The sequence below is a fragment of the Copadichromis virginalis genome, linkage group LG1 (assembly GCF_057382275.1).
Source record: "Copadichromis virginalis isolate Kocher_CV1m ecotype Utaka linkage group LG1, C_Virginalis_male_GT1.1, whole genome shotgun sequence".
NCBI lineage: Eukaryota > Metazoa > Chordata > Actinopteri > Cichliformes > Cichlidae > Copadichromis > Copadichromis virginalis.
In genome coordinates this window covers 24,143,100-24,167,692 of record NC_140618.1, presented here as the reverse complement: position 1 = coordinate 24,167,692, position 24,593 = coordinate 24,143,100, and positions in this window count along the sequence as shown.

Here is a 24,593-nt window from a genome sequence, read left to right as displayed (position 1 = left end):
CAATAACACTGCTGCTTTTGCCTGCTATGCTGCCTCTCAGAAGGTTTCATTATTATGGCAGCTGGACAGTACTTCCAAGTGTGTTTATTTCAGGTAGGCGTATCATTCGGAAATCAAATAAAGCATTTTTACTGTGGAACTTTTCTATGGATATACATATTTTATTGTACACTGTGTGTCACCTGTCCAATACTGATGAAGTTTATGTGGTACAGAGTACTGACTCGCCTCATTTTACCTTCAGGAGCTGTTTGGTTGTGGAAAACCATGTCATGAATCTCACAGTTTTTGTTTTGGTGTTAATGCCGGAGGAGCTTTGGAATTATGAAATTATTGAGTCTGCAAAGCTCTGGCAACGTTTACACACTATACACCTCAGCACTTTACAACTTTATGCAACATTCTAACTTTATGTCCTCTGCCTCTTTGTGGTTGAGTTTCTGTATTTTCTAAACACTTCCACTTTGTAATAATACCACTTACAGTTGATTGTGGAATATTTAGAGAAGGGAAGAAATTTCACAAACTGACTTGTTGCAACAGTGGGTTCCTATTACAGCACCACAGTCGAAGTCACTGAGTTCTTTAGAATTACTCTTTCAAAAATGTTTGAAAAGGCAGACTGCATGGCATGTGCTTGATTTTAGACACCAGTGAAAAAGACCTGAAGTCAAAGATTAAGAGGTGTGGACAGCAATTTTGCACATATATTGTATATTACAGTAAATACTGCCTTTAAAAAAAGCATTTTTAAAGTAACACACAGATACTAAATATTCTTTTTCTATGTCCGAAAATATTTTACAGTAGCCATATGTCTAGTTGGCCTATATGAGAGGAGCTTATAGGCTCTGTCTCCTTGTTTAAATATTGTTTTGTTAGATTTTGATTTGTCTTTAACTTTCCACTTTTTGCTGGGTCACATACATGTGACCAGTGACTGACAAATGAATACACTGCTTTTATATAGCACGTCTTCTCCTATTGACTGAAACCACTTTAGCTTACAAGATGCGTTCATCCTTTCACACAAGGCATTTTCTATTGCATGAATGCACAGAGGGCAGTTTTTAGGTTTTGTATCTTGCATAATGACACGAACATGCAGGCTGTCTTGGTTCCTTTTGTGTTGTCAGATCCTAACCCACCGTCTCTCTCTCTCTAGCATGTGTGCGCATGTGTGTTGGGTAACTATGCTTACCACGTCGCAGGTATGAGTGTGATTTCCACAGTGATTGCACTTACACTCACCTGCAGTGTATAACCTCTGATTTCCTCTCCATTCCTCACTGGATTGTTGAACTGCATTGACTGATTTTGTCTTGATGTGACAGCCTGGCTGACCCAATCTTGCCCATGAAGAGAAACTCACCTGGATTCAAACCTGTTAAACCAGAGGACACTCAAGTAAGCATTCAGTACTAGACTTAATATAGGCTTTGTATTTTATTTTTTTCACTTTTACTTTTGAACTCAGTTTAGTTTCAGTCAGTTTCCTGAGTGGGTTTGCTCACTTCAGTTCATTTTAATTGTTTAGAAAATAATTAGTTGATGTTAGTTTTAGTTATTTTAATAATGGATTGCATTTATATAGCACTTTTATAGGCGCCCAAAGCGCTTAACAATTCCACTATTCATTCACTCTCACATTCACACACTGGTGGAGGCAAGCTACAGTATTTTAAGTATTATTGTATACACGGCATATGCCAATGGCAAGATCTAGGAAAATCAGTACAGTATTACAAAAATGTAGACAACTTTTTGAAACCAGCTGTCTTGTAGACATCTAAAGCCTCAAGAAACATGTTCATCAAACCCTCGTCAGAGAAATTGTGATAAAAATTTTACCAATAAGAGAACACTGAAGCTACTGTATCATATCCAAGTTCACAAAATTTTTAGTTTTATTTGTTTTCAAGTCTTTTTTTTTTTTGATAAAAAAATATGTCTTTCACATATTGAAATGTTTCACATATGTCCTTACCTGCGAGATACTACACAGTAAGAACTTACCTGAGACTACACCAGTAAAATCAGTATCAACTTATTAGAGCTTTCACCCACTGTGAAAGCTGTGACCACTTACCTTCCAAACCATCTTGTGATTTATGGACCCATCTCTACGACGAAATAGAGAACAGTATTACAAACATTCACCTGTGATTAATCTGAATTTGTTCATTAAAATCTTTGAACCTTTTCCAGCACGTTCGGCGGGTTATGTGGCACAGACTGCAGGAGCTGGGGATTTGTGGATGACCTGCTCTACCTCCTGAGCTACAGTCTTTCAAAGGAAGACTAATGAAATCAGCATGGTTAGATGCTGTCGGCCTCACGACCAAGTGAGGATAAAACACTCTGATTTGGCCTTATTTACTTCTTTCCTGTTCCTCTTACATTGACAAATTGGCGCTAATCTTTTCTGAAGTTTACTGTCAGATCTATTGGATTTTCATTAGATACATTTTCATGATGCATGTAATGTAGCATGCATCATGAAAAGCATTTGACGTATTACGGTTTTCAGAGAGCATATAGAGAGCACACTACATGTCTGCTCTACAGCATGCAGGACTGATGGGAGTGGAGGAATCCTCTGGTCCAGTATTCACTGATGGATTGCCTGTTTGACCATAATATCTGCGGTGAGCGACCACATTAGCGCACCCCATCCATCACACACCATATTCACCTTGCCATCACTCCAACTCACATATTTACTTCTCCACCTGAGACCTTCGCACAGACAAACATCTGTCCCTAACCCTTCCTCCACAACAGAGGTGATCCCTCTGTCTTCACCTCTCCCCTTTAAACACCCACACACAGCAGGATCAGGTCTGCTCCCCCGACCCCCATGGTTTTGTCAGCGCTTCATAAAATGTGAGTGGTGCATGGCACTCGAGTGTAGTTGGGTGTAACCTTGAGCTATTCAGAACGAAGTCAAAACTATTTTGAGTCGTATAACTGTAAACAACAAAACTGTAAATTTGATTAAATTTTCCACAAAGCCACATTAAATGAAAGGATTTTCATAGAAACTATTCAATACTTTACCGTGAATGTTGCTCTTCATAGTTCATCGAAGCCAAAGTTCCACAAACATAGCGTGCAGCGAGTGATCAAATCGCTTTTGGTTAGCAGTCAAGTAGAGGCAAGAGAATACAGTGCAGTATTTATTCAGATGCATACTTACAAAGGCAACTTTTCAGTATGTGGAATCTTCTTTGGGCACATTGCTCTTGCCTTTTGTAAGAATGTTATAAAAGAGATTGAAATGACTGGATTGTAGCCCAGCAGTGCGCAAACCTTCATCTGTTTTTGTAACACAACCCAAAGACATGCAGTCTTGTCTGTGTACTGAACTTTTGCCACAATAAGTGAAGTCACTTTTTATTTATATAGTGCATTCAGTCCATTTCGCTTTCCTCAACTAAGGATTCAAGTGTACAGAAATACAATACAGAATAAGTGGTGCAAGGGACTGTTAAAGAAATCCAAAAGACGATAACTATAAAACCAGAGAAACACAATCACACATAGATAATTAAATGGAAAAGAATAATAGTAATAATAATGCAAGAAATTTTAGTCTCAAATTTCTACCCTTGCTGTCTTTTAAGGTATTAGCAAGTCTAAATTCTCCATTCTGTTCAGGACAGTAGAGTAGCCTACCTTCGCATTAATTCTCCAAGTGCAAATGGATGAAACCTCATTCTTCCAATTATATTCCCCCATACATTCTCAAATATATTCCCTTGATGGTGGGTGGTTCTGTATAACATGTTGGTCACAACTGTCCCATAGGTGTTCACTTAGTGGCTGTGAAGGCTCTGGTACATAGAAAACATTATTTTTTAATGTTCATCAGACCATTCAGGGGTCTATCTATTCCTATTATGGGAACATTGTCATCTCATAAGAGAGCATCACCAGTGTAATATAAAGATTTAACCACTGAGAATGATCATTATGGTCACTCTTCCCTTTAGAGCAACCTCTTAGACCGAGACGATACCAGCAAAAAGTTTCCCACAGCGTGATGAAGACATGTACATTTACATGTAACCATATCTTGGTTTTGAATTTTATAGCTGTTTCTACATTTGCTCCTTGCCTCTGTATTTAAAAATTCCTGGAATAATCTCTTAATGATTATAAACCAATTATTTACAACAACAAAAACAACAAATTTACGAATATCTGGATTATATGAATACATTTTAGTTGTGTAACCTCAGACTTTCATCAATTTATTCCATGCAAAATATGTATTATTCATATTATGTGTACATTTCGGTACAGTGCATGCTCTCTGTATCGAATCAGCAATTTAGATAGAATGTTGGTCTGCTTTCACAGCAGACGCAAGAAGTAAATTAAAAGCAGTGGCTGACAGCGAACCATATGGTAGCGCTCTCTGCAAGAGAAAAACACAGCAAAGATTAATTGATAATAGCTGGCAATTCCACCACCTCCAACAGGGACATTAGTGTGTGTACGCGTGTGTGTGAAAGTGAATGTGTATATGCATTGCAGCACATGTGTGTACGCATCCTGATCGCAAACAGCATGCTTTTATTGAAAGGCCCAGGAGGGGGACCTGTCAGACAAGATGGTTTGTATTGTCTGTAGCGTCAACATGCCTACATTTTTAAACTTGCCATCTTGTAAGAGATGCTGAAGACTTAAACAAGCAACACATTACTCATGTATGAGAGCTTTTGGGGCACTGTGTGTGTGTGTGTGTGTGTGTGTGTGTGTGTGTGTGTGTGTGTGTGTGTGTGTGTGTGTGTGTGTGCGCGCGCGCGCGCGCGCGCGCGTGTGGTTTTTCCTTTCTTTTTTTTCACTGTGTCTGTTTTTCTTCATGTAGCATGCAATTTATTCATCTAACAACTTGGTGTTTTCTCCTATGGTTGTTACAACAGGAGGCAAAAGATGCCATTAACTGAACTACTGTGAATGATTGAGAGCATTCGACCAGTGGTTTTCTTACTATAAACTTTAAAAAATATATATATTATTAAATAAAGAAGAGATCTCAATTATTTTCACGTGTCTGTTTGGTCAGTAACTCATCCAACTCAAGACTGTCTGAAATTAAATCTGAATGTCAGACAGCTGAAGCCCCCTGCAGAGGTGGAAAGAGCTGGAAGAGGAAGTGAGGGAGGAAGAGATTCTCTTTGATTGGGTGGACTGATGCAGAGAGAAAAGGAGAGAAAGAAGCAGAGTGAGAGGGAGAGAGGGGGGAAGAGGGAGAAAGACCACTCAGGGGAAATCAGCTCTCTCCACTCATAAACAAATTCATCATCAGCTCTGACAAACCACACGCCGCATAACGATGAGCTTAAGTGCACAGAGCAAGAGGAGGGGAGGATGTGTGTGTGTGAGAGAGAGAGAGAGAGAGAGAGAGAGAGAGAGAGAGAGGGAGGAAAGGGGAAAGATTTAAGGAAAAACACAAGGTATATGTATAGAGAGCAGTGGTAACCACCATGCATTTATCCTTGATGTGTTACTAACCCCTGCCTCCTGAAAACAGTTCACATATGTTATGCATGTGTCCTGTTTTGAATACATCCAACCATCCATTTTCTTAACCACAAACGCAACTGATCCATTTTAATATAAGGCGCGGAGCGTGCACGGGGGCCAGAAAGACAGCACTGTTTACATTTACCTCTAGATCTTACCCTAAAATTAGTTTGAATGGCAAAGATTGGAAGGTTAGCCTAATAGTCGATTGGGGATCATGTAGGTGTAAGTCACACTGATATATGTGAAAGTGATGGTAGTAAGTGATGGCAGTCTGGGTGTGGTGAAGCAGAGGGGAGGACATGGACCCATGAGATGGGAGAGCATAAAGGGTGCCAGGGTCTGGACTGACAGCCCATAATTACGGCTCATTTTCAGTCATTAAGCCATGGAGTGTGAGCAGCTCTCACACTTAGGGAAGGGGTCTGATTAATAATGAAGCCCCCCTCTATTTCTTCTAACACACACGCAGATATAGTAACACGTGCAGGCACAGACACACACACGTGCTTATCTCATGACGGGCACTAAAGTCTTTCTTTAGGTCTCTCTCTTTCTTAAACGGTTCAGAATATCCAGACAAAAAAAAACAGATTTCTGCTGAAGACCGAGGGAGCTGTCCAGGAAACTGGTGGTACTGAATCTAAACTGAGCACACAACAGTGCCTCCTTTCCTTACTCCCCTCTTCCCCTCACTTCTCTCACCCCACCTCTTGTCTTACCCCAGTCTCTCCTCCTCCTCCTCCGCTCTGTTCTGGCTGGCTGTCAGAAGGCCCACCGTCTCCTTTGAACTCCTACAGCAGCACCCTGCAACGATCAAACTTCGAGCTGCTCCCTGCCATGAAATATTTACCGCACAGAAGGGACATATTCAGTCAGTGTTGGTCGAGAGCTTGGTACAAAGGTGCAACATGAAAGATAGAGAGAATATGAAAGGAGGAGCGGAGCAGTTTGAAGCTGAAATCATCAAACCGAAAAGGAACATGACTACTCTGTTAGCATTTTATTTAATGATGTAATATTTTGGCAAGGGATAAATAATGCATCATTTTCCCAAAGAGCGGGAGGAAAGACAAGAAGAGGAGGAAGAAGGCGCAGATGAAATATGAAAGGGTCCTCACTGTCATCCAAACAAGACCCATACTCTATTACTTTATAATCATCTATATTTTTGATTAAAATCTACTCCACGCTATGGAAAATTTAGAACAAAGCCCAACAGTATAATGATGCTCAAACAATGCTTCAGGCCTTGTTGTTGAATTTAAGCATCAAATGTGGGTGTTAATATACAATTTTGAATCCTAAGACTTCAACTGTGCATCTGAGAAAGGAACATTAGCTCACAAATCAGAATTCCCAACAGCAACTTTTCACATACTGAACAGAGACACAGTCTGTTTCTCCACTTCTGCAGCATCAGTATCCACCAACGGCGCTTCATCGTTGTTATTTGCAGGTGTCACTGTCTCCCTGCCACCACACACATAACGTAAACGCACACACCCACACCAGCAGCACCAGCACGGAAAAGGCACGGGACAGAGCCGGCTGGTCCCAGCTGGTCCCTGCTAACACATTCCACTGCACCCTAATGACAGCAGGCCCCCCAGCTTCTGTGACCCTGGCCCTAACACCCCTTCATGGGCCCCCAGGGATCCCGCAGGGCCAGGAGGGGTGAGGAGGAGGAGGAAGGGTGAGGGAAAGAGGAGGGGGAAGTAGTGACACAGATGAGGGAGGACACTCCAGGTGGTTGGACAGCTCTGAGGGAATTGGAAGTCATGAATATATTAACTGACAGGAGGGGGAGTAATGAATTCAAATTAAATTATATGTGCTGAGCACCACACGAATACGAGCGAACACGCCGGGGATATTTCAAGGGGGTCGACATAATTACACCTTTCAGGAAATCTGATAAAAAGGAAATATGTGTAAGACAATCTGAGATGCCAAGCTTGTGCTACAGTCTTAAAAAGTAGATACTATCAAGCGGAGAAGTTTTACGGGGTCCTGACTGCCTGGGTTTTGTCAATTTTTCCTATCTAATTTCTGATTTCTCTAATCTTTTATGACCATCAAAGCTTTCCTTTCAGATTTTACACATTTGTATTCATTAAGTCGCATCAGTTATTGCCACTATAAACAGCACCATGGCAGTCTTTGTACATACTCCAGTGACCTACGGGACTGTAATCCCTGATCAAACTGGGCTTTGGTAGAAGGCCTCTCTCTTGGCCAAGTCCTATAGGTTTTAGTCATGTTCTAAGGACTTGGTCCTTATGGCTGTGGTAACAGGGCTGACCCCCACAAGCCAGGAGGTGAGAGGGAGTCCAGCTGTCTCCCAGGGCTGGAACTGACTGAGGCGGCCATGTAACCCCCCCACCCCTCTTCCCTCCACTTTGTCCATGAGTCTGTCTTCCCTTCGCCAGAGGCTAAACTGTCAGCCTGAAATCTCTTCTGCTGTGGTGTTGAGCCAGGTGACCAGAGGGCAAACAGAGCTGGGGGACGATTGGTCCAAAACAGCAAGCGGGACTTGAAATTGACTACGGAGGTGAAGGGGACAGATTGGAAAGAGTGCAAAAGGACAGGAACAGAGGGTGAAAAGGCAGGAAGGGAGATGTCAAGATGGGGAGCAGTGTTAGTTTGAAGGAGCAGAAGGACTGAAGCAGATAGGCCTGTCTTCCACAATGCCAGAGGCAAAATAGAGATTCAGAGAGAAGAGGCAAGCTCCCCTGCCTATTGTTCAGCTGATCCTTTAACCGATATCCCAATCCTTGTTATCTGCTGCGTATTAGCCTGTCCATACGGGCCTCGCTCCTTAACACCAAGACAAACCAGCCAAAGTTAAAGATTTATAAAACCTTCTGGACATTTTGTTCTCCTTGCTGAAACCACTACATTCTTTTTTTAATGCTTTCTTTACTTTAATTAATTCATTTTCCCCTTAAAGAATGGATGTTAAAATAGTTGTCTGATCAGTAAAGGCACTGAATAAATAATCTTTAAGCCTACGTTTGAGCAGAACAAAATGCAACTTTCATAAATTTCAGCAAAGTGTTACATGTGAGAGCACTCCGCAAGTAATGGCAGCCAGTGTGTTGTTCTGCACATTAAGGAACTGTGTTAATTATGGATTCTGAAGACCAATTAAAAACCGCAGTCACACTGGGCTTTGTTTCAAGGTTTCTATTATTTGGGAAGACAGCAAGATGAGGAGAGATACAGCTAGAGGCAGACGGAGATAAGCGTAGAGTGAGATGACGCAGGGATAACCAGTTATCTCAGCTTTCACACGCCTTCAGCTTTGTCCTTCCTTTACCCTCCTTCCCGCACTTTCTATCTCTGCATGTCTATCACTTTTCGATCTTTCTCAAGTAATCTGATTCATTTTCTCCAAACCCATGTCCTCGTGTCTTTCACTATAACATGCTTATTGGTATGTTGCGTCTAATAACCATATCTCACCATCTAAACATTTTAACACACCTATTTTTGCAGGGTATAGCTGGGTATAAATAATGTAGCTTTAGTTGTTTCCTGTCCTCTGGTCGTGTCTTCCTCAATTGCTTCTTGAAGTTAGAGAGAGACAAAGGGGGGAGCAAATATATATATATTGACAAGGATATTTGATTTATTATCAAGCATGTGTAATTAGTTACATTATTTGTAGTAGGAAACGCTGACCTGGACGTGGATAAGCTGAAGAAAATCAATGGATGGATGGATGGAAACACTCACACACTGTGTGTGTGTGTGTGTGTGTGTGTGTGTGTGTGTGTGTGTGTGTGTGTGTGTGTGTGTGTGTGTGTGTGTGTGTGTGTGTGCGTGCAGCAGATTAGGAGGTGCGAGACAGCAGATGGATATGTCTACAAAAGCCCCAAGCTCCCCACACCAATCAGCAGTTGCAGGTTGGGATTGATGTTAGGGTGGCAAATTATTTAATTAGTGCAGATAAAAACTGATTACAAGATTATCAAAATCAAACCACAGAAGTAAAATTTAGTAAAAAAAAAATTTAAATTTAAAATCTAAGGAAAGACAGCATAAAGACCAAGATCATTTATAATGAGGACTATGATTGGAATATTCAGAATTTTTTTTTGTTTTTGCTTTAACGAGACAGCTGCTCATCCAGCCTCATCTTTCTTTCATAAAAAGTATACCACTGTATTTTTGCTGTGCTTGTTCCATGTCTGTGTGTGTGCATGTGTGTGTGTGTGTGCATGTCTGACAGATGAACATGGACTAGTGTATGAGCACAGTGGCTGATGACAATGACAGGACTTGATGAGCAGAGATAGCCCGTTGCTGATGCCCTGACCATATGGACGGGTATTGTTGTGCCTCCCCCTCACCACCACAGATGGTGCCCGCAGGAACACAACACAACAAAACCTAAGCCATTGTTTTACCAGTAGCAATCATAATGAGGGGAAGGAGGGAGGAAGACAGGAAAAATAATTACTTCTGCAGCCAGGAAAAATCTGTCCTTCTCTCGGAGCTGGTGTCCAGAAGGACAGATTCCTGAGAGAAAGCAGCCAGAGTGGTTGTTGGTAATTGACTGATATGGTAATGAGTGCCTAATTATACCCGGTACACAGGCGCAGAGGGCCGCCTCCACAGTGACTGCCCCATGACCCGCTTTCTGACAAACTGTCACTTTATCTTGCCACATCACTCAAGGGCTTATCAAATATGACCCTAAAATAGACAAGCAGCAATATACACACAGGCGGAGTTGGACATATGCAAAGCATACCCTAATATGTACAGTGCGCTTGCAGGCGTGGTTCACACAGACATATGATTGGATTGTCTCAGATTTAAGTACGTGTGTACATACTTTGACAATCATTGGGTATACTGGCACTGGAAAAGCCCAAACCCTTGAAAAAAAAAAAAAGAGCAGTGTTTTTTAAGAAATAACCTATCCTAGGTTGAGGTTGGATCCTGAACTGGATACATCCCCAGGAAAATGGATGATTGCATATCTGTTAATGTTCCCGCTTAGATTCAGTATTCAGTGTGAATCAAAATATATGAAACCTTTTTCAGTCGTATAACATCCTGTCTCACCCCGATCAGCATATTCAGCCATATTATATCTGTGACACATTATAGTCTGTCATTGCAGAGTGATCCGACGTGGGCATGATTTACTGTTTTGATAAATAAAGCAGAGCCCAGAGATGCAGACTGTTATCGCTGTGCTTGTCACCTCTCCTGTAATGAATCAAAATACGTATGCCACATAATTACAAGCCTATCACATAATAAAACTCTCTTTACATGTGACTAATGGATGCACCACTTCTTATTGAAACCTACTCTACAAAACATTAGCTGTTAAAAAAAAGAAAGAGAAAAAAGAGTAGAGCCGTGGCAGTTTTCAACATTCATTCAAATGGCTTGCTATTGTTCAGAAGGTATTCATGTAGCCTAACATCTGGTTTTATTTTTGACAGTAGTGTGAATGATATTCAAACATACACTGCAGGGGCTCTGAATTAAAAGCCCTCTTGACCAAAAGGGCTTTTAACTCAACAGAGTCCCCACAAGGGTGCCAACATTAGCTAAATTAAAGTTACGTTAAAATTTCATTGAGTTCCTTGAGAAGGTAAACAAAGTGGGGAATTATACTCATAAGGAGGGAAAACTAAAAATCAATCCTAATATTTAAACAATTAAAGATACAGCTGAAGATATAAAACTGAACATATGAGTACGTAGGCCTGCATATAGCTTTTTTTGGATTAAAAAAAAAATATATAGACTATAGTATTATCAAAGTTGAAAAAGCCTCAGCCTCGCTACAATCATTTAAAATCATTACAGTCATTATATTATTCCATTTTCTAAATCACTTCAGTCAATCAGCCAGTAATAAAATATATTTTCAAAAAGTTTAATAGAACTAGGTGCAGGTCTGGAGTATGCAAAATGTGCCATTAAAATCCACAGACAGCGTAAAAGATAAATGTAGCTATCGGGACGCCACCCATTGCTTTCGCTAGGTTCTGAAGCCTTGTGGTGAACATTTCTGCCATCTTGCAAAAAACACATGTAAGGGTCTGACTGTGGATCCGCCCGCCCATTGGCTGATAACTTGTGACTAGGAAGTCATTAGCCAATAAGTGTGGAGTGTCATACTGCAGGTAATCATTTTGCAAACATATTGGTCATGTCCAAATTCATGGGCTGCATCCTCCTGAGGACGCACCGAAGGCTGTCCAAATTCGTAGACTCCTCCGAATGCAGCCGACAAATGCGTCCTCCTTTTCCCCGAATTTGAAGGATGGGTCGGGTGTGTCCTTCGTGGCCTACCATATCCCAGAATTCATAGCGCGGCCCAGCCAAACTCCAGTTTCCAACAATGGCGGCCGCTACTAAGTTTTAAAATTACTCATACTAATCTTTCTGGGTCACAAAATAAACTTTTAACATATTTTCAGGCGAGAAAGTAGCTGTGTAAACATCAAATATCTACTCGGTTTATCAAGATATCGCATATTTGCAAAAGTGCTTCGACGTTTTCGGAGACGTCTGCTACCCACCTGCTTGATAGCTAGCCGGGAGCTCGAGGGTCACTGATGCGTCCGAGAACGGCACAACTCCCGGCACATCATTTTCAGATCACCGCGGACTTTCGCTACTCGGGTTAAACGTAATATGTAATTCACTTAGACAACCTAAAAATGTTATTGTTGGGCTTTTTTCAGTGTTTTGTTTGTTCGTGAGTCAATCGGTTTGGCTGAGATTAAAGTTATTAGATTAGATTAGATAAAATAAAACGTATTAATCCCCCGGGTGGGTTCCTCCTTGGTTTTTACACAGCTGACTAAACGTCAAATAGAAAACTGATTAAACAGAAGTATGAGACAGTCGAGAATTTACACCAGTGTCCTGTTATATTTTAGATTGCAAGGAGCAGACGGCTGAGTTTATTAAACTCCACCGAGACAGCGGTGACGCTAATCAGAAGGCTAGACCGTCCAATTTCCCCAGCCGTTTACTTCCGGCCTACCCGACCTTCTGAGGACCCGGCCCACGTAGACCACGAAGGCCGGGTCCTCAGGAGGATGCAGCCCATGAATTTGGACACGACCATTATGACAAAGATTAACAAAATAGAAAAGTGAAAAAAGATAAGTGAATGGGCCCATGAATTTATAATAACTTATAAAAACTCATAACATACAGCAGTAAAGTGTTTACAGAGGATAAGACAGTCAGCTGTTTTCCGAAAGACATCTACAGGAGCTTAAGTCATTTTGCAACCACAGCTATCGCCATCTGGTGGCCTTTAAACACAATGTATGTTTTAGGCATTTCCGCATCAGCTCATAATTGTTTCCAGCTCATAAGCTAGATCAGTGTTTTATAATGCTTCTTAGGGTTTACTTTTGAAATGGCATAGGTCACTGAATAGATGCAAAGGTAAGGACAGAAATAGTCCAGGAACTGAAATAAAGGCCTTAATTTGTTTTGTATTTGAACATAAAGTGCTCTCATAGTAGTTGCTGTTATTATTTAAACTGGGTATCAGTTTTAACGAAATGCTGAATCTGCTTAAGATAAGCTAACAGACTGCTTCTTTAAGCATTCTTTGAGAATAGCTGGATAATAGAAGCTTGGTTTGATCATTTTCTAGGTGAATATATATACTGCAAAATATATTTATGCAGCAAAATTCACATCCATCCCTTTTAATATACAGGGTGGGCTATTTATATGGCTACACCGTAATAAAATGGGAATGGTTGGTGATATTAAAGTACTATTTGTGGCACATTAGTATATGTGAGGGGGCAAACTCCTCAAGATGGGTGGTGGCCATGGTGGCCATTTAGAAGTCGGCCATCTTGGATACAACTTTTGTTTTTTCAATAGGAAGAGGGCCATGTGACACATCAAACGTATTGGTAATGTCACAAGAAAAACAATGGTGTGCTTGGTTTCAACGTAACTTTATTCTTTCATGAGTTATTTACAAGTTTCTCTTTGTTCACAGCCATTGACACGTCGAAGAGGTTAACACGTGAGGAGCGGATCGAAATTGTGTTGATATCTGATGAACGCAGTAACCGGGTCATTGCAGCAGATTTCAATGCAAGACACCCTACGAGACCACCCATCTCCCATGCTACAGTTAGCAAACTGCTTGCTAAGTTTCGTGAAACTGGTTCAGTGTTGGATTTGCCAAAATGTGGACGGAAGAAAACTGTCACTAATGAAGAAACATCAGTGGCTGTCCTAGCTTCATTCGTTAAAAGGGAGTTTTTCCTTCCCACTGTCGCCAAAGTTCTTGCTCATAGGGGTCATATGATTGTTGGGTTTTTCTCTGTATCTATGAAGCGCCTTGAGGCGGCTTTCGTTGTGATTTGGCGCTATATAAATCAAATTGAATTGAATTGAATTCAGCAAGAGCCCACAGTATAGCACTCACCGCATATCACTGGAGAGTGGCATTAGTCGAACATCCCTTCGGCGGATATTGGCTACTCACAAATGGCACCCTTACAAACTCCAGCTACTGCAGCATCTCAACGAGGATGACCCAGATCGGCACACAGAATTTGCAGAATGGGCAAAACACAAATTGGAGCAGGACCCTCAGTTCACGCAGAAGATTTTCTTCAGTGATGAGTTCTGTCATAAACGGTAGTAACCAGACCGAAAAGCAGTGCACATTTCGGTGCTTTTTTTTTCCTGAGCTGTACACTTTAGATTCTAGCCAATCATTTTACGTTTCCGAGGATAGTAGGCGGGTCCAGGTACGTACATTCTGTTAGAGCAGAGCTACAGATTAAAAATGCCCAAGGCGAAGCGGTCAAAAGTCTGGTTGTACTTCACAGCAAAATATGCAAACTCAGCAGCCTGCAACAAGTGCTTTAAGCTGATACTGTGATACTGTCAAAGGAAGTAACACCTCAAATCCGATGAAACACCTGGCGACACATAGCGTTTTTTTTAAAAGCCGAGAAATGCGCCGTATTTGATAGCTTGCTGCGAGACCTCACACTGTGCACATCTACTGCGGGTGTGGTGCCTGTTATCGGACCCGGAGTTTGCAACATCTCCCAAAAACCCGAAGAGGAGAGTCCTGGCCCCTAGCCCTGCCAGTGTAGCAGAAATGATGACGGATGATGATGGCAGCAGCAGCCATTCTCTGCGTGAGTAGCTTAATGTTGTTCGTGTGTGATTTACGTTGAGTAGGCTAACCACGTTATTACATTAATGCATGTAAGGTGAACTAGCAAACATCATCATAGCTACATGCCGCCTTTCTTCTTGTTTGATGGCAGATACTCCCTTCACCCTGGCCAAATAGGCTAAAATGACCAAAGAAAAAGTGGAAAACAGTTAAACATGAGAGGTTTTTGGACAAAGTTTGTGTTTTTTCCATTGTTTAAGCACTGCTTCCAGCCAAGAATGATACCATATATGCCCCATAGCTGCAGAAAAGGCTAACATTGTTATCTTTTTACAAAAAAACAGCTGAACATGAGAGGTTTTTGGACCAATTTTGTGTTCTCCATTCTTTAAGCACCGGTTTGAGCACCGTTTAAGCACCGGCACCGTTTCAAAAGTACCGGTTTGGCACCGGTATCGGATAAAACCTAAACGATACCCATCCCTAGTCACCACCCATCTTGAGGAGTTTGCCCCCTCACATATACTAATGTGCACAAAAAGGACTTTAATATCACCAACCATTCCCATTTTATTACAGTGTATCCATATAAACGGTCCACCCTGTAAGAATTTATTTAAAAAAAATTGTCAGTGCATGTTAATTCACTTATATTGATCTCCTCCTTTACACTGCCATCATATTCATGCTTTTAGGCCCACAGTGTAATCAGCAGATCGCTTTGTATCCTACCACAGTCAGAACAGATGGTAGTCAGCACAGATTATACTTTCTTTTTTTTTAAATTTACTTTCTGGAAAATGGTAACCTAGTACCTAGGTTTTTTTATGTGGAAGTATTTTGCCTGTCACGGTTGTTGACACAGACACACATTTTCACACACTGCAAATATGGTACAATGGCAGCAGAAGCCTCAAGATGTTGTGGGAAATTGTGTTTCGTGCAGTGGGTAATGAATTCACAGTGAACAACCCGGCAACTGATCACAAAAATTGCAAGAAATGTTTATGATGACAGTCCTGAAATGCACAAGGAGATAACACTGAAAAGGAGACGCAAGTCTTGAATAACAACACATTATATCCTAAAGACCTCATTGTCCCATTAGAGCACTTAGCTCTCAGACTACAGGCTTACTTGTGGTTTCTAGAGTATTTAAAAGTAGAATGGGAGGCAGAGCCTCATCTGTGGAACCAGATTCCAGTTTGGATTTAGTAGACGGATACTCTCTCTACTTGTAAGATTTACCTTAAAACTTATAGTTAGGGCTGGATCAGGTGATGGTGACGCCTCTGCTCGTTACCCTGCAACTAGGTTCCTGGTGCTTCCCATGATGCACTGAACGTTTCTTCTTCACTCATCTTTTCTTTTAGACTCCATATATTTTTTACACCACTATTGCATTTAATTATTAATAATTAATTTAAAATTCTGGCTCTCTGGTGTCTTTTGTCCTGTCTTTCTCTGCTCTCTTCTCTTTTCTCTCACTCCCCATCAGCAGATGGCTGCCCCTCCCTGACCCTGTTTCTGCCTGAGGTTTCTTCCTGTTGAAAAGGAGTTTTTCCTTCCCACTGTCATCAATTGTTTGCTCACCGGGGGTCATCTGATTGTTAAGGTTTTCTCTATAATATTGAAGGGTACTTACTTTGCAATGTAAAGTGCCTTTGGCAAACAGTTGTTGTTGGCTTTTGAATTTTGTCTAAAATATGAAACATTATTCTTGTATTAAATTTTACCGACCATATGTTATGTGTGAATAGCTGTAACTGTTAAAATGAACTTTTCTCCAACTACAACGGTTGCCTATAAATTGTCTTTGAATAACCAATGTGTAAAAGACAGTACGGTATGGTGTTTTTTCATTCCTATGTGCCTTTTCTCAGAGCTTCATTTTCTACTTCTATTTTTACTTCTATGTTTCTACTAAAACCAGCTGAAAAACAAAATGTCTTTAATGTCAGCAAAACCCATTAACTACAACAGGGGCTTCAACACAAACACTACATATGCATTAAAAGCACACACACACACACACAGCTGTCATGCAGTATTGCAAGCAGAATATCGAAATTTGGTCCTGCAGCAACATCAACTTGCAGGGCTGATTATAAGTGTTGATTGGCTAGCTTGCCACTTGCCAACTCCTTTATCAGTTAATGTTAAACTACTGGAAGTTTGTGTAGGTTACCACCTAATTGTTCGGCAGCAGTGCTGGGGAGTAACAGAATACATGTACCAGCGTTACTTATTTAAAATACAAAATATGAGTAACTGTATTCTGTTACAGTTACCACTTAAATATTTGATAACTAAAATACAGTTACTTTGTTGAAACAAATGGATTACACAGTGATCTTTTTCTATTTCATATGTTAGGCTATCCCCTCTCTAATTTTGGTAATTCCACGCATTGCCAGTGGACCTGGAGCCAGCACAACAGAGCCAGCAGTGCACGGGCAGGAATGTATTTCTTACTTGGAAATTCCAACACCAATTTATATTTAAAGAAGAAAGGGATGGGCGAAATCTGACCGTGCAATGCAAACTCTGTTTGCCAGCAACCAAGCTGCTCTCAGCATCAAAAGACTCCACCTCCAACCTAAAGAAACATCTAACATTAGCCTTCTGCAACTACCTTGTTTTAGTTGTGGTAGCTACCTGGGTTATGTGCCACTTCACTATCTTCAGTGCACTATTGCTGTGTGTTTTATTGCTATTAATGAAGGCTACTCTTCACCGAGCTAACATTGTTAGCTGGCGTTAGCTGAGGTTAGCTCATAGGCTGCAGACTGTTATACTTGATGGATAGCATTAGCAACCTGCTAGCTGCAAATAATCATGTTCAGTTCAGTAATAGTAATAAATCACACAGCAATAGTACATTCATGTAGTTGTGAAAAGCATGACAATATATTAAGTGTTCAGAATAAGTTACTCACATTGAGTAACGGAATAAGTAACCTTCCCAACACTGTTCACCAGTACACTATTCTGAGATCAGACAAATAACTTTGACAAATATTCACTAACACTTCAGCCTCTGAACTCACTAACACCGTCAAAACTCCAAGGTAAAATAATAGAAACTATTGCAAACAGGTGTTTCATTATGCTGAGCAACTTTCCATTTTCTCTGCGTTAATTTTGACATAAAAAGAATTGAGCCCCTAGAAGGTGGAGAAAACAAATGTGAAAATTACACCACCACTTGCATTAACAGTAAATTGACTGTTGGGAATATGTATTGTAAACACACTTTTTATTGGAGTTACTGTGCACCACAGCTGGTTTATTAAATGCTGAAAGATGCTGGTGATTTTTTCCTTGCTGGACAAAAACGTTTTCTCAGTTATAGTGTGTTACAACAGAGGTAAAGTGCTAACAGATGGAGATCTTAAAGCTGGTGCAGCCATCTAAGCACCTTTCGAATAGTGGGTCCATCACAGGCCACCAATCTGCCACCTGCCAATATTCACATTAAATGCACTGAAAGGGAAAATATTGTTATATACCCCAGTTTAAAAAAGAAAGAAAGAAAGAAAGAAAGAAAGAAAGAAAGAAAAGCTGGGACAGCATTTAAAATGTAAATCTCAATTGTGTCAGGCATGGTGAGGCTGGCAGGACAACTGACAGAGCCAGAGGGAAAATAAGATAAAAACAGCACAGAAAAGGTGAGGAGAAGTCGCAGGTGAGGAGGAAGGGATGGAGAGAGAGACATCAAGTGTGTGAAATTAGGAGAAAGGTAACTAGTGTATGTGTGTGAGAGGGTGCTAAGTAACCTTTTGTTTAATAATAAAATGTGGCAGAAATCATTCTTAGTCTCTGCTGACACTGAAAACATTTAGTGAAATTTGCTTTTCTGGACTTGAAAATGTGCAGATTAAATTAATTTAAAACTCTGGAATTATCATTTATTATCTTTGCAGTGATAAAAAAAAATGATATGGCATTTTATTTTATTTTTTATTAAAATGAGTAACACTGACCTGTCAGGTGTTGTTCCTGTGACAGCGATGAGGGAGATTTACCTTTTAATTTTCTTGTGATTTTGTTTGTTTGTTTTTTTACATAATGGGTTCTTGGTTTCTTTTGTTGGCTTTTCATTTCTAGCTGGCGACTATCGATTTTGCTGCTAAGAAATTACTTGAAAATATTTGTATTATTGTTGTATTGATCTCAGTTTTCTTCATAGTAACACCAAATATTCAGCTGAAAGGAGACAACAGAAATAAAGGAGAATAAAGGAGACAGACAGACAGAAGGACTCAGACATGCAGAAAGTTCTGTGTGATCATGTGATCATCTATCGTTGGTCAGCATGCTGGGTCAGACCCTTGCAGGATCACACCAGAAAGAGACGGCCCACCCTCCAGATGGCCTCAGTCCAACAGGTGGTCCCATAGTCGGGGTGGGGCTGAGAGGTCTGACATCTGCCATCCTAGGCTAACCCTTCACACACACACACACACACACACACACACACACACACACTAGCACAGTTTGCAGCAACACATTTTCCTCACCGTTCAGCATATCTGCTGTGGTGAGATCTTGAGGCCTTGGGGCTCAGACTCTTGACTGTCTGTCTGTTTCCTCTACAAGATTTCACACTCATCTCACACATCTCCGCTCAGTGTGAGCTCGGTTCCATGGCTCAGGCTTCAAACAATGACAACTCATTAGCATGTATTGTGTGATATTAGATTGCCATGAAGAATGAATATAGATTCAGTGTGCAGGGGCTTTTGCTTTATTCTCATTTGCTGTAGCTGCGCTCTGTCAGAGCTCTACCAGTTACTTTAATGATCTTCATTAAATTGTAAATCATAAATAAAATATATATTATAAGAGGGGTGCTACACACATGATACAGCTGACTGGCACACAGTTTGTGTCACTGTGGAATATTTGTGATAAAAAAAAGTAACCCAGAGTCTCGCTGTGTGGATTTGTTGCCATATAAATTGCTGTTTTTGTTATATTTAGTTTTTTGTTTTTAATATTTATTTTCAGCATTCAGAATTCTGTATTAATTATTAAAACGTTTCTATAGTTTTTAAATGAACTTGAAAGTAATGGCTGTATGTTATCAGTTTTCAGGATGATTAATATTCCCAAACAGGTTGATTAGTCATTGCTAAATTAGGCGATTTTAATTCAGCATTAAAACTTTAATAAAGCTTCAGATTTGCCTACAGAGATTAACAATATTTAGCTACTTATTATCATACTTATGTGTAGTCTATTACTCTTTACAAGAGGTATTTTAACAGCTTAACAAATAAATAAATACTTAAATAACTAAATTTCTAGCCTCCAAATTGCTAGTTATTGTTGGAAAGTAAAAAAAGTTGTTCATGTGTTATGATCTTGCAGTACATAGTAGGTTAGTACCAAAAAGAGTAGTAATTCTCTAGTAGTAATAAATAACTCTCAATAATGTGATAACTAACTAGGTAAATAATGTCCAAATAACCCCAAATTAAGTCTTTCTAACTATGTTCCCCATCCAAAAGTGCAGCTTTGCAGAAGCAATCTGAAACCTATTAACCTCCATTTTAGTAATAGTAAAGTCATCATAGCCCACTTTCTATTTATAAAATCTTCATTTTTGGTTACATCATTTAAAAAAAAAAAAGTCCAGTGCACATGTACTAGTTCCACTGAATGACAGACGAAGATTATCAGCACATGTATTTCACCAGAGATTTTAGTACTTTAAATATTTTCTTTTCTGAGGCTCACCTAATCGTTCACAATAGACTAAATCTAAGCAACGAATGCACTGTCTGCAGAAATCTTGTCTGCAGGACGATTATGGCAAAGAATCAAAAAGAAAGGATACAGAAAAGTCCAGAAAATGTCACATACTGTGAACTCAAGCTGTGAAAGTTCAGGTGAACTTGCTGCTTAGGTTGAATTATTCATCAGATGTTGCCATTCTTTTCTACCTTCAACTGACAGGTGTCTACAAGTACATATGGCATGTGTGCCTGGATACACACACATACAAGTAGAGCTGAAAGTGCTCCGGGCTGAGAACAGATGATTGGTTCCATGTCATGAGTGTGTGTGTTTGTGTGGGTGTGTGTGTTCACATTGTGGAGGTCTTGTTAGCACCACTAGTGCATGGCTAAATTAGTCTCTTCTATCCCATCTCACCTGCTCTCAGACCCTGCAGCTGTCACCATGCAATCCATCTATCTGTTGGGATATAACATATTACAGCTATTTTTTTTTAAATGCAAATGTAGGTAAACATTGAAACATTGCAGTTAAAGTTAAAATACTTGTTAACATACTGTAACAGTGAGGTTTGTATAGATTATGTAAATTAAGGTTACTTAAATTATTTACCGTCACTTGTTTTTTGTTGTTTTGTTTTGTTCGTTTTTTTAGGCACTTTAGGTACGACGTTTTGTTTTCTTCTACTTCATATTAACATGAACATGCTCTATGCTACAGTGTTGTTGGGCTTGTTTGTGCTGTTGAAAAACTGATATACTTAATCATATTTTAAAAAGTAAATAAAGAAAATGGACGTGATCGATCATAGATTATTCATCATTGAAGCTGGTGCAATGTGGTGGCAACCACCAAGCAATGGGGTAATGAGGTCAAATACAATCATGTATAATTTTGCTTTTGTGGATAGAAAAGCAACGTTATTGCGGTGACATGAAAAAGACAAGATTGTTTTGCAGCGTGTTATAGGTTTATAAATGCTAAAACCTTTAGCTCTTTGCGAGGTGGCTACAAGGGCCTGATATCCACTTACGAGGACATTATACTGCCACTGTCCTATCAAAATTTAAACGAATATCCTCATATGTGGCTCTCATTTTTCTTAGAAACAAAAATCAGGTAAAACAAAAAACAAAAAAAATCTGGTAATTCTTTGTTTTTGCATTCATCAGGTCCCAATCAGCCCAATTAGCAAAGAGAAATTAGAAATGCATGCCATGGAAGAGTTTGGGTCTTAGGAGGTTAAGGTACTGTGTTTTACAGTAACTATTACTCTATTTATTGTACTATATGTTTGATAGCTTTAATTCTGAGTCACTTTACAGATTAACTGAGTTAAGGTTTGTTTAACTTAATTAAACACCTGGCTTTGTGGGAAAAAAAAACGAAATTCCAAATCTGTCGGATCCGAAGATGCCGTGTATCGTATATGCACACCGAACGCAGTATCCTCAAAAAATGCACTGTAAAAAAAAATCACGATGAGGTTGTCCTGATGTTTCTGAACAAGAAAAATAAGAGACAGAGATTCTGGATTCATGCAATTCTCAAGAGAACTCAGCAGCAGGGAGAATTTCATGAATTGATCTAGGGGTTGAAGTTTTATCACGTATTTCAGGATGTCAGTGGAACAGTTTGAACTTGCGTTGTTGTTGCGGAGTGAGCGCACATCGCACATCTGAGGAGGCAGAGAAATAATTTCAGAGCCGACTGACCAGCAGCACATGACTGTGTATTTGAGGTAAAATAGTATTTTACTATTTCCGTTATTATTGTATACTCAGTACCTTTCAAGGTATAGCACACTTGTTGCCAAGTGCAGCGGTCTGATTGGTCAGATCGATTTATTCGGATCCAAAAGAATTGAACTTGGTTTGAAAAAAATCATGCAAATTCCTAAGAGTCCAAAAAAAATATTTTTAACGCACAAAATATTAGCATGGATTCTACATGTCCAGGCCTTTAAATCTTATAAAATAATCCTACATGTCTTACATGTTAATGTATTAGCAATAAAAGAGGTTAGTAATTTAAAAAGTGTTTTTGTTGTTTCTCAATTCATATTAGGTTTGCAGGATTTTTACAGCCAGACACTGGAAGGTTAAGTAAGTAGCTACATCTGCTAATGTTGTTCAGACAGCTCTTACTGACAGTCAAGAATGATTCAAAGTAAACAAGTCAGTAAGCACATTTTAAATATGTTAATTGTATAAAGTAGGTCAAAGGAGAAACATTAATATCTATTCATGTTGTTACAGTCACGATAACAAATCATAACTTAATTTGTGACATCTATTTCATCTAACTCATTAGATTCTCAGTAGATGAGAAGAATTTTCCTGTGCTGGGTAACAACTGTCTCTGCTTCACAGTCCTGCTGTTTCTGACCTCAACAGCCCTTTTCTTTCTTTTCCTTGAAACATTAAATTGCTGTATCTTCTTGCTCAGGTCTTTAATGTCTCTTTTCCCTGTCATCTCTTTAAAAAGAAATGTTATGCCTGGCCATGGTTCTTCATCCCCTCCCCGTATTGTTCAATATTTGGAACAAAGAAAGAGCAAAGAAGAGCAAATGCACTGGAATGAAAGTATACAATAGACCACTGAAGTAAAAGGTTAAAAGGTCGCGTTGGTCATGACCTCTGTAGTCATTTAGTATCAATGTGGACTGTGCTGCCACCACCTCATATGCTTGTTATTGCTAGTGAGGTCATCTCTCCCTCTCCTGTCATAGCAGCTTTACAACTTATGAGGAAAATGTTAGAATAGATATAGATGTTTAAATGTCTGAATGTAAAATGATGGTTTTTTTGGCGACTTTTTGTATTTTGTGTTACTTTCTTTCTTAATGCCCAGGCAGGCTTGCTAATTGACATGGTGTGACCTCCCTCCAGTACACAAGCTGCCCCCCTAGAGTTTGCAGAGACCTTCACAATATTGCTTTTGAACAAGGTCCAATAAACAAACAATTACAAGAGAGGAAGATGTATCAGGCTGAATTGGTTCACGATGGCGAGGCGTTTAATTTCTGATTTCACAGTCCTTTGGAAGAGGGGACAGGGGGCCAAGCCAAACAGCAGTCACTTTCCCAGAGAAGCACACACACACTTCTCAGTCTGTTAAGCACACACACACAGTTATTTCCTTTCCCTACTGTTCTTGAACGGCCTGTAATTATGTCTCATGGCCTAATGTCATGGTTCCCCATTTTCAATTTTATGTATAGATGTAATGCGCCGCAGCCTGAGGAAAACATTCATCTCTATCTGTTTTTTTTACATGCTGCTCATAACTGAATCGCATATTGAATAATTCAATTTGCAGCCATATATAATCACTACACATTGTGGAGAGTGACCACAGTTTCAATATTCACCTAATGGATTGATTCAGTTATAACAGTGGGCTGGAGTAAGTAGTTTTTCCTACTGGCTTGTCTGACCGCAGTGTAGCCATAAAGACCAACATTAAGCTACACACAGATCAATACGTACCACTGGAAAGGGGGAGATCGTGAGTAAGGCCATGATTAAGCCTTTCCTTGGAGAAAGTTTAAATGTTATTCCACTATAAGAAATCTTTTAACACATTTGCCTCTTGTGTGAGTTTCGTTAATGTTGTGTAACATTAGCTACACCGTCCCTGAATCGAATGTTTGCTACAGCAGTGGTCAAAACTCCCAAAGAGGTGACACAAAAAAGAAAACAAGGACAGCTACATTATTTACTAATATTTTCTTTTATTGAAATGCCAGATTTTTTTATTCCCTGGGTGTTCCAAAATGACCCTAACAAAACAGTTTGTCAAGAAACTTTTGACTGTGTGCAACTTACACCATCTGTTTAGACTTTAATGGGTTACATGCAAACCACAAGTCTACAGCAAATTCATAATATATTAGCCACAAATGCTTATCATCTGTAAAGTGGTGGGAAAAAAACATTCACATCCCAGGCTACTTAAGAAAAAGTGGCAGCACCACAATGTACAAACAGTCCATTAAAAACTCTTGCTTTCAAACTTTATTTGACGAAAATTGAGGAAGCATTAGCTGTAAATTTAACTAATGTATTATAATGACTCATGTAAAAGACCAGTTCCTTTCAAGTTGTTAAATATTAATGATTCTGAGTGTAAGCAGCATTGTAATGGTGTATTT